The 15,757-nt window shown below is 36.3% G+C and overlaps 1 long non-coding RNA gene across 1 annotated transcript; it reads right to left on the bottom strand.

Annotated features, from left to right (window-relative positions):
• Positions 1–2,287: 2,287 nt before the first annotated feature.
• On the bottom strand, positions 2,288–4,883 carry LOC119866518. Its single transcript, XR_005380280.1, has 2 exons — positions 4,823–4,883; positions 2,288–3,013 (listed from the first exon to the last, which is right to left on the bottom strand). It is a non-coding gene; the product is annotated as an uncharacterized LOC119866518 (long non-coding RNA).
• Positions 4,884–15,757: the final 10,874 nt, after the last annotated feature.

Below are 15,757 nucleotides of genomic sequence, written 5' to 3'. Positions count from 1 at the left end.
AGATCAGGAACAAGACAGGGATGTCCACTCTCACCACTGCTGTTCAACATAGTACTGGAAGTCCTAGCCTCAGCAATCAGACAACAAAAAGACATTAAAGGCATTCAAATTGGCAAAGAAGAAGTCAAACTCTCCCTCTTCGCCGATGACATGATACTCTACTTAGAAAACCCAAAAGTCTCCACCCCAAGATTGCTAGAACTCATACAGCAATTCGGTAGCGTGGCAGGATACAAAATCAATGCCCAGAAGTCAGTGGCATTTCTATACACTAACAATGAGACTGAAGAAAAAGAAATTAAGGAGTCAATCCCATTTACAATTGCACCCAAAAGCATAAGATACCTAGGAATAAACCTAACCAAAGATGTAAAGGATCTATACCCTCAAAACTATAGAACACTTCTGAAAGAAATTGAGGAAGACACAAAGAGATGGAAAAATATTCCATGCTCATGGATTGGCAGAATTAATATTGTGAAAATGTCAAAGTTACCCAGGGCAATATACACGTTTAATGCAATCCCTATCAAAATACCATGGACTTTCTTCAGAGAGTTAGAACAAATTATTTTAAGATTTGTGTGGAATCAGAAAAGACCCCAAATAGCCAGGGGAATTTTAAAAAAGAAAACCATATCTGGGGGCATCACAATGCCAGATTTCAGGTTGTACTACAAAGCTGTGGTCATCAAGACAGTGTGGTACTGGCACAAAAACAGACACATAGATCAGTGGAACAGAATAGAGAATCCAGAAGTGGACCCTGAACTCTATGGTCAACTAATATTCGATAAAGGAGGAAAGACTATCCATTGGAAGAAAGACAGTCTCTTCAATAAATGGTGCTGGGAAAATTGGACATCCACATGCAGAAGAATGAAACTAGACCACTCTCTTTCACCATACACAAAGATAAACTCAAAATGGATGAAAGATCTAAATGTGAGACAAGATTCCATCAAAATCCTAGAGAAGAACACAGGCAACACCCTTTTTGAACTCGGCCATAGTAACTTCTTGCAAGATACATCCACGAAGGCAAAAGAAACAAAAGCAAAAATGAACTATTGGGACTTCATCAAGATAAGAAGCTTTTGCACAGCAAAGGATACAGTCAACAAAACTCAAAGACAACCTACAGAATGGGAGAAGATATTTGCAAATGACATATCAGATAAAGGGCTAGTTTCCAAGATCTATAAAGAACTTATCAAACTCAACACCAAAGAAACAAACAATCCAATCATGAAATGGGCAAAAGAGATGAAGAGAAATCTCACAGAGGAAGACATAGACATGGCCAACATGCACATGAGAAAATGCTCTGCATCACTTGCCATCAGGGAAATACAAATCAAAACCACAATGAGATACCACCTCACACCAGTGAGAATGGGGAAAATTAACAAGGCAGGAAACAACAAATGTTGGAGAGGATGCGGAGAAAAGGGAACCCTCTTACACTGTTGGTGGGAATGTGAACTGGTGCAGCCACTCTGGAAAACTGTGTGGAGGTTCCTCAAAGAGTTAAAAATATACCTGCCCTACGACCCAGCAATTGCACTGTTGGGGATTTACCCCAAAGATACAAATGCAATGAAACGCCGGGACACCTGCACCCCGATGTTTATAGCAGCAATGGCCACGATAGCCAAACTGTGGAAGGAGCCTCGGTGTCCAACGAAAGACGAATGGATAAAGAAGATGTGGTTTATGTATACAATGGAATATTACTCAGCTATTAGAAATGACAAATACCCACCATTTGCTTCAACGTGGATGGAACTGGAGGGTATTATGCTGAGTGAAGTAAGTCAGTCAGAGAAGGACAAACATTATATGTTCCCATTCATTTGGGGAATATAAATAATAGTGAAAGGGAATATAAGGGAAGGGAGAAGAAATGTGTGGGAAATATCAGAAAGGGAGACAGAACATAAAGACTGCTAACTCTGGGAAACGAACTAGGGGTGGTAGAAGGGGAGGAGGGCGGGGGGTGGGAGTGAATGGGTGACGGGCACTGGCGGTTATTCTGTATGTTAGTAAATTAAACACCAATAAAAAATAAATTAAAAAAAAATAAAAAAATAAAATATTACTATAAAAAAAAAGAAAAAAATCAAAATGAATATTATTTGTGCTATTCCTGAATAAAGAGAAAGCACAGAACCTTTCTTCTAAATTGCATGAAGTACCCCCCCCATCAAATGTGCTCTTGAATAAAAATAAAAAATGAAGAGACATAGCTATTGATTTAATAAGGGGAAAAATACCCAGACCCGTATTTACATCTAATTTAAACATTTTTTTAATTGTAGAATTGTTCAATTGAAATATCTTGCATTGTCTCAAGAGATGCTATGAATTGATGTAATAATATTTACATGTGTAAATATTTATGGCAGGACCTCAGCTTCCCATACTTGGATCTTTTATACTTCCTTATTTTTGTAGGGACAGTTAGACATCTTAGCAGTTAAATAAACATTTCTCTAGTCAACATTGGAGACACTTGGCCAATACAGGAAGAACTCCTGTTCTTCTCACTTTGCTGGAGTTTGAGAGGGGTCCTTAGAGGAACGATGTTCATACTGGTTAAACTTCCCTAGGACTTGCTAAATTTAGGTGAAACTGACACAAACTTGGCTCCATCTTGTCATTTCATGTCTCCATAGGACCTTCAGCTCCTAGAAAATCTTGTGGGCATGTGTTCACAAGCCCATCGGTTAGTTGCACATGCCATGGAGCATCTAGTTTTGTTCTTCTCCCGTGTCGATAACTCTCTCCCTCAAATGATGCCTGATGACCAATAACGCACTGGAATGTGACACAGGAGTGCCACTCTTTCCACATTCTCCTGTGAGACAGCAACAGATCTGCCTCCAGAGCTGCCTCCTGATAGTTTGAGCTGCTGAATCCATGCAGAAAGGGGAGGATAGCTCTTCTCCAGAGACTGTCTTGCTTGTGTCCGCATGTCTCAAAACATGTCAACAGTTATGAAAGCTGGTACCTGTAATTATTTTCACAGGGGTCAGAAACTGGGTTCATTCAGCTAAAAATAGCTTCCACATCATGTTGTTAATTGGTTTACCATGCAGCTCCCAGTTACCTGTAAACACCCTCCCTTTTTCAGGCTAAACCAAAACTTATCACACAAATGCATAATTTTCAGCCCATTAACCTATTTTGGGGTATGTTTCAATTTCATTTTTTTGGATCAAGTATCTCCAATAGCAAGATATGATCATGCAAGTGTGAAATATGCATTTATATTCATGTCTTCAAAATGGTGAAATAACATAATATTGACTACTTCAAAAGGAAAAAGTTTTTTGCATAAATTATGATAGAATCGTGATAAAATTGAAAGAATGAAATGAAATATCAAATGAAATATCAAATCAAAAATCAAATTTGCTAACATTTACAAGGCAAAGTATTAGTACACTAATACTACGTAGAGTTCCTGTATAAACAACCCAAAAGGAAATGACTTTAAATAACAATAAATCAAAGAATAAATATAGTTCATAAGCTTATGAAAACATATCCAAATATGCCAATAATTAAAGTATTTTAAATTAAAATATCAAAACATTTGTCATCAAATGTGCGAAATTACATTATATGTTATAGACAAGGTTACAGTGAAAAGAGAACATCATCTATGACTTTTGGGAGTACATTTTGTTGTATGTACAACTTCTCTGGAAATGATCTTACCCTGTTCATACCCTTTTCATATACTCTCATCTAGCAGTTACAATCTAGTGCAAAATCAGATGAATGCAGACTATAGTGTTATTTATAGTTTTAAGATTGAAACTAGTGTAAACATTGAACAATATTAGGTTAGCCATTGTACTTGTTGGATATGGGTACTGTAACAGATTACCACAAGCATGGGGATTTAGAAGAACAGAACTCTCTCAATCTGGAGGCTAGAAGTCTGAAATCAGTGTGGGCAAGGCTGTAGGGGAGAATTTGAGTTTTGCATCTTCTGTCTTCCAGTGGCTGATGGAAATCCTTGAATTGTGGCTGTATCATTCCATTCTCTGCCTCCTCCATGGTCATGTTACCTCCTTTTTTTTCTGTATGTGTCCTTCTAAGGACACTTGTTACTAGATTTAGGGACTACCTATGTAATCCAGGATGATATCCCAAATTTAATAACATCTACCAAAAGATCCTTTTTCCAGATAAGGTAATATTCTCAGGTTTCAGAGTTTCTGATCGGACTATACTATATCTTTTTGAGGACCACTATTCAACTCACTTACTGCTATTAAGTTTTGCTATATCCATTCATTGAAATATATAGTCATTGAAAACACATTGAAACGGCATGAGGAAATGACCTGAAGAATATTGAGCAAACATGGGAAGATAGAATTGTATATGCTATAGAATTCCAATTTTGCAGAAAGAAATTTAAAAAATATATCCCATGAAGACACAGAAAAAAGAAGTGGAAAGAAAATTTGTATCATGATATATCAAAATACTTTTCAAGTTTATCTTTCCATTAATGGTAACTTGAATGGAACTACCATGAATGGGATTTAAATTTTTCTTATTTGCTTTTAGCATTTTTCATTGATACTAAGCATAAATTTATTTTACAATAAATTGGTCTTATTTTGTTAAAGAATAGAATAAAAGCAAGGTGTACAAAATTAAAACTGATAAGAATAAGCAGATATTTCATTAAAGTAACCAACTACAAGTAAAAACACATATTTTCCACATATTTGTAATAAATTGGAAAATACAGGAGGAAGGGAATATAATACTCTTTTAAAACTTCAAATAGGGGTACCTGGGTGGCTCAGTGGTTGAGCTGCTGCCTTTGGCTGGGGTTGTGATCCTGGGGTCCTGGGATCAAGTCCTATATCAGGGTCCCTGCAGGGAGCCTGTTTCTCCCTCTGCCTGTGTCTCTGCCTCTCTCTCTGTGTCTCATGAATAAGTAAATGAATTGAATCTTTCTAAAAAAGTCAAATAAAAAATGTAATTACATGGGAAAAAAAAGAACTACTGAGAGACAAAAAACATTGAGAAGTGGAGACCTGGCCTGCATTATTTAATGGGGAGATGATATTGGAAAATGCCATATCCCTCAATTGCATGACAACTTAGCAAACAAGAGAGAGCTAGATCATCAGAGATATACTGGCACCCAGACCAGGGGAAGGGCTGTACACAGTCTCTGCCATCACAATGAAGTTCAGGGAGCATCTTTGATGTTCTAAATGTGTTGCCATGGCAAAATCCTTAGCCCTGCTCTCCATGTACAAATGTTAAGGCTTGAGTAAATTATTATTTTTTTAGCTGAGTCAAATTTACTTACTTGTGAAATGGGAAACATGAACCATTTACTTTACAGGCTTATTTTGAGAGTCCATCAGTGCGACAGGCATGGAAGAACTTGGTAAAACTATAAAAGAACTCTGTAGAAGTTACTGCTCTATCTGCCTGAAGTACAGGTGTGCAAATGACCATGGTCTCCGGGGTCTCCTAGAATGTCAGCTAAGGAAACCTTCCTGAAGACATTTTTGATAATGTCCTTTATCCTCACTGTTCTGAAATATTTCCATGACTGTTTGTAAAACCAATTTTTGATTAGTTTGGCAGATACAGTTATTGTTCATTTTGTTTGTTTATTTATTGAAAGATTTTATTTAAAGATTTTATTTATTTATTCATGAGAGACACAGAGAGAGGCAGGGACATAGGCAGAAGGAGAAGCAGGCTCCCCGAGAGGAGCCTGATGCAGGACTCAATCACAGGACCCTAGGATCATGCCCTGAGCCAAAGGCAGCAGCTCAACCACTGAGCCACCCAGGTGTCCCAGTTATCATTCATTTAACTATCAAATTTTCAAGGTGGAAGAAGCTTTTGATATAGAGCAGCTCTCTCATTGTATAGATGAAGAAATAGGCCCAAGTTTGCCCAGCTGCTGGCTCTGAGGGTAGACATAAGTAATAAACAGTAATGGCTAAGTAAATGACTATTTTGAGTCTCCTGACCTCTTGTTGGAACATTAGTTCCTCTAGGACCTTAAACTGAGTGAAGTCACTCTGTATACCAACAACACTCAGTAATATCCCCAGTGGATCACCTTTGCATCGTGTGACTAGAGTGAGAAGATACCCAAGGAACTAATTAATTTGGTTGGTTTAATTAAAACAGTGGGGCAGCATTTATCTGGCATTTGATAATGGATTTTGCGGGTTGGTTTCCAAAAGAAAAAGGATCTCTGGTTGTATCTAATACGGTTGTAACAGTTTAGAGATTCAATGATATAGAGATTTAGCTAAAAATTTCACTTTTAGGGAGGATTTAGAAATAGAGTCAAGTTTAATAATTAGAATTGAGAAATGGACTAAGTTCCTCAGAGCTGCCTTCTGCTCTAAGAATCTGTTGGGGAAGCAAAAAAAGTTCTGGTTTAGCAAACAGTAGGAAAATCAATAATACTTAGGATGTTAATGATATTTGAAATTTAAAAATGTACTGTTATGAGCTAGTCTTAAGTGTGCCTGGGAATGATTAATAGCAGAAATTAAGGGTTCTTTTGGTTTAGCTCAAACTCTTCCCTTAAACAGGACTTTGAACCCTGTGAATAAATAGACTTAAGTTTGAACTGAACCCTGTGAGTAAATGGACTTAAGTTTGAATTGCAAAAGGATTTGTCAACTTGAGCTAGGTGGCTTATGATCCACTAAGACCCCTAGATATTACAAAATATTACTCTTGAATTAAAAAAAGATTTGACCTCCTACATTTGCTCTTTTAACTCACACATTCTTTCAAGAAATTCTTTTCCCAGTAAGTCAGAAGACAAATTGACAGGGGGTGAAAGCTAAGAGAAGGCTCTGGTTGTGTAACAGATCATTAGATCATTGACTATCTCTTGTACACAAGGAAAATTACACTAAGGGGAAAAGTGGGTATTTGCACTACTTCATTTTCCCAGAATCCCTTGGCTGATGGCAGCCTTAGGCATAACCATAAAACCAGTAGTATTAGGTATCTACACAGTACATAGGTGTGATACTGGTCTGTAACTAAATGGGATGATAGTCAGATTTATACTTTAATTTTTCATCATTATAAAAACTGTACACTGTTGAAAAACTAATAATCCCAATACAGCAAGCATTCCCTAGATGTTTCCACAATATTTATGAAAACCACATTTTCTCCCTTGTACTTTAGCATTACATTAAAAAAATATGTTGCAAATTTATTATATTCAGGAGCAGGGCACATTAAAATGTACATAGAGATAAAGAGTGAGGTTCATTTCTCAACTTGATACTGCTTATGTTTGAAGATGCCTTCTTTGCATTTTTTTAGAAATCTGGAGTCCCTGATGGTCGGGATTTGGGGAGCTGTGTTTGCCCTGGAGAAGACTTGCAGTGCCCCTTGGATCACAGTTAAGCAGCTGGGTGCTGCTTCTTTCTTAGAGCAGCTCTGGATGTTTGGCATATTTCTTCAGATTTGACTTACAAAGCATTAGGAAAATATGACTATAACCATGCCATATTTGAAATGAATTCATTGCCCTACCTTCTTTAGACTGGCCTAATCTAGTTACTCTGAATGATTTAAGAAATTGTACATTTTTTTTTCAGTGTATTTTGGTGTGTTTTTGCTGAGTTTGCAATTGGACATGAATTCTGAGCTACTGAGTAAAAGCACAATAACTGCCTTTATCCTTCTACACTTCAATGGACATGTAGATATGGCCAGTTGCCTCTCCAGTAGATTCTAATAAAACAATGCTTTTTCTTGTGAATTCACTCTTCTAAGTGTGGTTCTATATCCAACTAAGCCATTCCCAGTAATTTCCTCTTTCCTTCCCTGTGTTTGGAAATAATTACATGATAGAATTCTGACCAATGGCAGGCAAGGAAAAGGCTTCTGGGAAAGTTTGCCCTAGTTGAAATAACAGACACAAAGACCATTGTCCTTCTGTTGAAATTTTTTTTATCTGAAAGCTGTATCTAGAACTGTGGAACCCATTTGATGACTGTCAAGACAGAGCCAACAGACTGAAATGGCTAAGGGGAAAAGGGAGATTACACGAGTCCTTGATGTTATTGTGTTAATGAGTGAGCTACATTGGAGCTGCCCCACCTTGGTATTTCTTAGGAGTTATTTTCCTTAATATTGAGGAATTCAACTCAAAATGAGTTGGATTTTGTGTGATCATATAAGATGTACTAACTGATCATCTGCCTTCCCAGTTTCTCCAAGAAGATGAGAGTGTGCTTAAGTAGTCAGTAAAATAGAATAGGAAGAAAATCTGAAAGCCTAGATCATGGGATCGTATCAGCACTGCTCTAGGGAATAGTCTGCCTTTCTAGAGAACTAAACACAGAGGGGGCAAAAAGTCCTGTCACTTCTTGTTGACATATGTTCTTACGTCCAATTTGTAAATGAGGAAGTATAGAAAGAAACTTGTTGAAAACTAAAGCACAGTAGGACCGCTAACTGGTATTATTCAAATCACATATCTGGAATTGAATCAAGCAACATCTTAAATGTTGTCATTGTTTCAAAGCAGAAGGCTCTGGGCATAGACCTCAGAAAAGAGAGCAGAGCAGAAAACATAGGCAAAATTCATAATAACAAATGATGAAACCACACAGATCTAGAAAGTTTTAGCAAATTTATTGAACTGTGTTTTGACTACAAACTGGAGATCTTAGCACGAGCTTCTCACATGCTTAATTGGAGTAAAACATAGTTTAGCACACACATGCACATATTAATTCTTCTGAAGATTGCTTTCACCTGAACAAGTAGTGCAAATTAGAAATTGTCACAAAACGATGTGCCATTTTGATGCAAACTGAATCAGATAGTTTGATGTATATGTGGTGTGTTGATATACACACACACGGGTTAAAGTATAGTTGCAAAGGAACTATAGTCCTGATGAACTTTCAAGACTTGAGTTGTCAAGAGAGTATGTATTCTTAGACATAAAGCTAGTAGAAAAAGCATATTTGGTTTATGTTGGAAATTTCACAAAAGAAACCACACATATTCCTTTTGCTAGGGAAAAGAAAGCACAAACAAAACCCAATACAGCATTAATATCAGAATGCAAGTTAAGAGCATTAATAACCAATCCTTAGAGCAGCTTGATGAATGGTTGGAGAGAATTTTACATTGCTTCCATTTAATTTTCTTTCAATTTGACAATTGTTGTATTGAGGTTCAGAACTTGTATGATAATCTCTTTCCCTTTAAAAGTTGAGTTAATCTGTTAATGAAACAGGGAGTTAAGAAATTGAATATGTGATGTGTGTGTGTGCACATGCACTGCTAAATGTCAGGGAAAAGTGGAGCTCTTATGGTTTTGGTTCAAATGAGTATTCAGCTTTGGCCAGTACATCTTACTCACATCCAGGAGTTGTGGCTACTATATTGGACAATAGAAGTTTAGAGGGAATATCAGTTAGGATGCTTTTGATGGGTCACAGAAGAAACCACTCAAAATGGATGAGAAATACAGAGGTAGAGGGTCCTAGGGTAGGTTCCATGATATAATTTGAGATTCAAGTTCTTTCCACATTTAGGTTGTGCATTCCTTGGGAAATTGGCTTTGCATCTGAGGCTAATCTACCAAACAATAGAATTCCACTGAGCATGATTTGAAGACCTCTGAACTAGATTCATTTCCATATTTCTTTAGATTATAAAATTCTGATTTATCCTATCTGAATTTATTGTAGAGAAAAGCCTGTATGTCTTTCAATCTGGGAACTTCCTGAGAACACCTGCTGAACCAAACTATAATGCTGAAGGGTTTCTTTCTGTCTGAGAAATTCTGGTATGAAGAAAGATATGTTTGGCAGAAATAGTAGGCTACACGTGAATTTAATAGCACTTTAATGTTGTGAGCAAAGAATTCACCAAAATTATAATAGGGGGAAAAGTTAATTAAGTTCATTCAAATAATTATAAAATACACATTGAACATGAATTTAAGATAACTGAAGATCATAATTTGAAACACAGATGCAGTATTGGCAAGCTTGGGATTTCATTTACCCATTAACACAATGGCCAGAAAAACCTTTTAACTCTATAGTCAAATCTCCATGCCAGATTGTCAAAGGAGACCGTTAGAATTTAATAAACCCATCCATCTGGAGCATCTGGAATATAGAGGTATTAGCACTTTCTGGTTCACATGATGACAAATATTCACCGTTGTTTGCATTATATATTAAAAAATTCGCTAGCTACTATTAGTGTTTGGGATGGCCTCGAGGTGCATTGTAATTCAAGAAAACCAATTTAAAAGCCTAGAAGTCTGTCATCCACATATATCACACTGGTAAATTTTGATCAACTGTCATTGGAGATTTTAAGCAACAAACAGCCTCCATTTTCAATGCTTATGAACAAATAGGGTGTACTCAATGTCTCGTGGTTCCAGTCAATCTAGAAATGCTTCAAGAACAGCTGCTCCAACAGAATTTTGGCTCATTGGGTATCTGTCAAAACTCAGAACTACAAATACTGCTCTGAAGATAGGCGAGGGAAAACTTCAAGAGTGAAAATTATTTTAAAGCTCAAAATAGCTCACATTGACTTTGGCAGAGGAGTTTTAAAATCTATTCCTAACTCAAGCCCTATTCGGGGTCCTTTGTAAATGAAATAGTTTGCAATTTCTATAAAATCTCATCTTCATGAAGACTAACTTTTCATTCCTTTACTATGAAGGAGTTGGGGATACTGGGGCACTCATGAGAGGTAGGCAGAGGCACTATACACAGTGGTTAAGTATTTGGGCTTGAAAATCAGGCCTACCGGGTTGAATTTCTGTTCTGCTACTACTGGTAGTATGCTCTTGGGCAGGTTGCTCAACCCCTCGTACCTCTGAGCAAAGTCAGATGGAATAATCCTACTTCCTAGAGTTGTCAGGAGTGTGAAGAAAGTTGATACATAAAAAGAACAGTTCTTGACACATAATATTCAATATCTTTAAATGGCTCTAATTTAGTTTATTACTAAGAAGTCCCTTTGCATGCTATACTCTGCTAACTCCTATTTTTCTCTTTTTTACAAAATAGGTAACATTGAATTCTTCAGAACTGTTCAAATCATCAAGGTATAAATCTTAAGTGTCTTGATGACATTTCAATCTTAAGTGGATAGGGGTCCACAAATCCACTCTGGAGAGCTCTCCAGCATTCTGTATCAAGAGATTAAACACACTTCTTGGAAAGTGAGAAGGGCCAGCTTGTTGTGGTATAGACGGGCAAAAGTTCTTGAAGTAGTTGTGGAGTGTTTGGGTATGGAGCCAACATGTTCTCTTGATAGGCTTTAATCTTCCACCAGGGTTATATTTATTCCTAAAGTCATTTTCAGTTCCTGAAAGATGATTCATTTTACTTTGGGTGTATAGCCAGAGAGGTTGTTAGAGTTCCTAATTCTCTTAAATCTCTGGATGTGAAATTCCTTTTAGATAATATCGCTGACCTGGAGTAAGTACTAAGTGATTTGTTAATGTGATAAAACTAGTAAACCACCAGAGACAGGGGAACCCTCTGGGGCCTGTGATTTCTCACAGCATTTGTACTTTATGGCAGCAGCATCTTTCATCCAGGGAATAGATTTGATTATTTTAACACCCTTTAAAGATAGAGAATTTGTAGGGTGTTTAAGAGGTGGAAGCTTGGATAGTTTGCCAACACAGGGTCAGATTTCTTTTTCTTTTCTTTTCTTTTCTTTTTTCTTTTCTTTTCTTTCTTTTTTTTTTTCTTTTTCTTTTTTCTTTTTCTTTTTTTCTTTTTTTTTTGAGATGGAACTATTTGAACAAATGCTCTCATATCTGTGTTTATGGTTCTTTTCTATTGAGGCCAGGAATAAATTTACATTAAAAAATTCTAATTATGATCATCTTTAAGAAAGATACTTTTATACTGCTTTTCAGAAATGGGAGGTAGTTTCCTGCATTCATTACCTGATTTTTTTACAAACTCATGTCTTTAGCTACAACTCTTCTTTATTTCAAGACAACTTAATAAAATGTCTTTGGATGAATTTCTCAATCAGAGCCCCCATGACATGTAATTAAGTAATGAAGCTCAGGTTTTCAGGAAGGGCTTTGTGTTGAATTAGAAGTAGGAGGAATGACTTAACCAGGCTTTGCACAAAGGAAAGTGGAGATGTGTGACAAGGAGAAAATCATGCAGCTAGAATGACTAATGAATCTGCTCTTGTTTTAAATTATAACATTATGCCTTGAAAAGGAATAAAAAAAGAAAAAGGGGGCAATAGTTGTGTTGCCTTTTTTTTTTTGTTATCAACTCACTATAAGGCCTACAGCAATTATTCTGAGTTTAGTGCTTATAATAGTCACTCCTGATGCCTATTAAAATGGCAAATGTCTTTGTCTCACCTAAGAACTCCGAAAGGAAGACTCTGAAGCATATGCACAATGAAGTTAGAAAGTAACTGGCATGAATTCTCTCCCCATTTTTCTTTTTCTCTAATTTGCCTTTGCTAAATTTCTTCTTTCTTTCTTTCTTTCTTTCTTTCTTTCTTTCTTTCTTTCTTTCTTTCTTTCTTTCTTTCTTTTTCTTTCTTTCTTTCTCTTTCTTTCTTTCTTCTTTCTTTCTTTCTTTCTTTCTTTCTTTCTTTCTTTTTTCTTTCTTTTTCTCTCTTTCTCTCTTTCCTTCCTTCCTTCCTTCCTCCTCCTCCTCCTCCTCCTCCTCTTCCTCCTCCTCCTCCTCCTCCTCCTTCTTCTTCTTCTTCTTCTTCTGAGAGAGAGAGAGAGAGAGAGAGAGAGAGAGAGTACGCACTGTGTAGGAAGGGAGGGAGGGGCAGAGGGAGAGGAAGAGAGAATCTGAAGCACACTCCACACCCAGTGCAGAGCCCAGCACAAGATCTCATGACCTTGGGATCATGACCTGAGCCAAAATCAAGAGTCAGGCACTTAACCAATTGAGCCACCCAGGTGCCCCTAAAATTTTTATTACTGAAACAGTTGACATACAATGTTGTCTTAGTTTCAGGTGTACAACATAATGATTCAACAATTCTATACATTATTTGATTCTTATAAATATAGTCACCATATATAATCATACAGTGTTATTACAATATTGTTAACTATATTCTTTGTCCTATCTTTCTTTATCTCTGTGACTGTTTTATATGTATACTTTAGAGATGGTGCAAATGAGGTGGGGGAGGAGCAGAAGAAGAGGGAGAGAATCTTAAGCATGCTCTGTGCCCAGCACAGAGCCCAGTGTGGTGCTCAATATCATGATTCTTAGATCATGACTTGAGCCAAAATCAAGAGTTGGTTGCTTAACAGACTGAGCCACCCAGCAGGCGCCCTATCTCTATGACTATATTATAATTGGAAGTTTGTATTTCTTAATCTCCTTCACCTATTTTGCCCTTCCCCCCACCCACCTCCCCTCTGGCAAGCACCAGTTTTTTCTGCATTTATAAGTCTTTTGTTGTTGTGGTTGTTCATTTTTTTCATTTTTTAGATTCTGCATATAAATGAAATGATGTGGTATTTTTCTCTCTTTGACTTATTTCACTTAGCTTAATACTTTCTAGTTCCATGCATGTTCTCACAAATGGCAAGAGGCAAGATCTTACTCTTTTTTTTTTTTTTTTTTGGCTGAGTAATATTACATTATCTATAATCTGTCATCTCACATTTTTATCCATTATCCTTTGACAGATTCTTAGGTTGTGTCCATTTCTTGGCTATTGTAAATAATGCTGCAATAAAAATGGGTGTACAGGTGTCTCTTCAAGATCCTGACTTTAGTTCCTTTGGATATATCCAAAAGTGAGATTACTGGATCATCTGGCAGTTCTATTTTTAGAACTTCTTAGGAAGTTCCATACTGTTTTCCATAATGACTGTACCAATTTACATTCCCATTCAACAATGTATAAGACTTCCCTTTTCTTTTTATCCTCATTGATATTTTTTATCTGTTGCTTTTCTTGAATAAAGCCATCCTAAGAAGTGTGAACTGACATCTCATTGTGGTTTTGATTTGCATACGCCTGATGATTTGAGATATTAAGCACATTTTTATGCATCTGTTTGCCATTTGTTTTTTGTTTTTTGTTTTTTTTTTCTCCTGTTTGCCAGTTGTATATAATCTTTGGAAAAATTTCTATTCTGATCCTTTATTCAACTTTCAGATCATTTAATTTTTGTTTTTGTTTGCTATTAAGTTGTATGACTTCCATACATATTTTGGATATTAACCGTTTATTGGAGGCTTGTGAATGTTTTCTCTCATTCTGTAGGTTGCCTTTTTATTTTGTTGATTGTTCTCTTTGCTGTGTAGAAGCTTTTTAATATGATGTAGGCTTATTTTGTTTTTGTTGACTATGCTTTTGGGGTCACATCCAAAAAATTATTGCTAAGACCAATGTCAAAAAGCTTTCTTCCTATGTTTACTTCTAGGAATTTTAGTTTTACATCTGAAATTTTATTCATTTCAAATTAATTTCTGTAAGTGGTGTAAAATGTGGGTCCAGTTTAATTCTTAAAACTGGATATTAGATATCTGGTTTTCCCAACACCATTTATTGATGATGTTTTCACTTTTTTTTTTTTTTTTTTTACATCTTTCCCCATTGTGGTGTTGTCGTTGTTGTTTTGTTTTTGTTTTTTCACACCTTTGCTCAAAGACTACTTGACTGTATATGTGTGAATCCATTTCTCAGCTCTGTATTCTGTACCACTGGCCTATGCCAATACCATACTGCTCTGGTTACTTTAGCTTTGTAAAATAATTTGAAATCAGGAAGTGTGGTGCCTCTAGCTTCATTCTTCTGGTTCAAGATTGCTTTGGCTATTCAAGGTGTTCTGTGGTTCCATATAAATTTCTAGGATTATTCTATTACTATGAAAAATGATATTGGAATTTTGACAGAGATTGCACTGAAACTGTAGGTTACATTGGTTAATACAGGTATTTTAACCATTCTTTCAATCCATGAACACCAGTTACCTTGCCATTAATTTCTCTTCAATTTCTTTCATCAATGTCATGTAATTTTCAATATACTGATCTTTTGCTACTAGTGATATTTTTTTACCTTTTTGAAAATAAATATTCTTAGGTGTTCAGAGCTGCTTCAGTTAATAGGAACTTGAGCCTAGTTTTTATAACATTTATTTAGTAATGACCCCTTGTCAAGTTAGAATATCTGGTCCTGAAGTCATGGATCCAGTCTTTCAGATGCTCATGGTCAAGTAAAAGATACAGACAAGCTAATAAATACCTATGTCTGGTCAGTAATCTGTGAGATATACTCAAAGTAGGCCCTGTGGCAGATCATCTAGCCTAGCATCAGGGATGTTGAGGGTGAGGGGTTGGGGGTGGTCAAGAAATACATTCTGAAGGAGATAAAAAGAGATGTGATTCTGAAGTGATGAGCAGCCTTTTGGACATTGAGGTATTTGAGAGGAAGGGAAAGCAGGATGGGGTGGGGAAAGTTCTTTCTGGCAAAGTCATGTTTTTGGAGATAACACATATTAGGTGATTCTGAAGATAAGTCTAGAGAAAAAAGCAAATCTTCAAATTTCATATTTAGAACTATGGATTTTGTCCTGAAAACAAAGGGAAGGTTGACAAAAGGATTTGTTTTAGACATACTCATACTAGAGCTGGCACACAATTAACATGTAATAGTATTAAGTGGTAAAAGTTTTTGCCCATCAAAGCAGTTTGCAGTTTAGGAA

Source organism: Canis lupus, chromosome 28 (genome assembly GCF_011100685.1).
Source record: "Canis lupus familiaris isolate Mischka breed German Shepherd chromosome 28, alternate assembly UU_Cfam_GSD_1.0, whole genome shotgun sequence".
Classification (NCBI taxonomy): Eukaryota; Metazoa; Chordata; class Mammalia; order Carnivora; family Canidae; genus Canis; species Canis lupus.
Note: the sequence above shows the minus strand (reverse complement) of the source record. Positions and strands in the feature narration are given on the sequence as shown.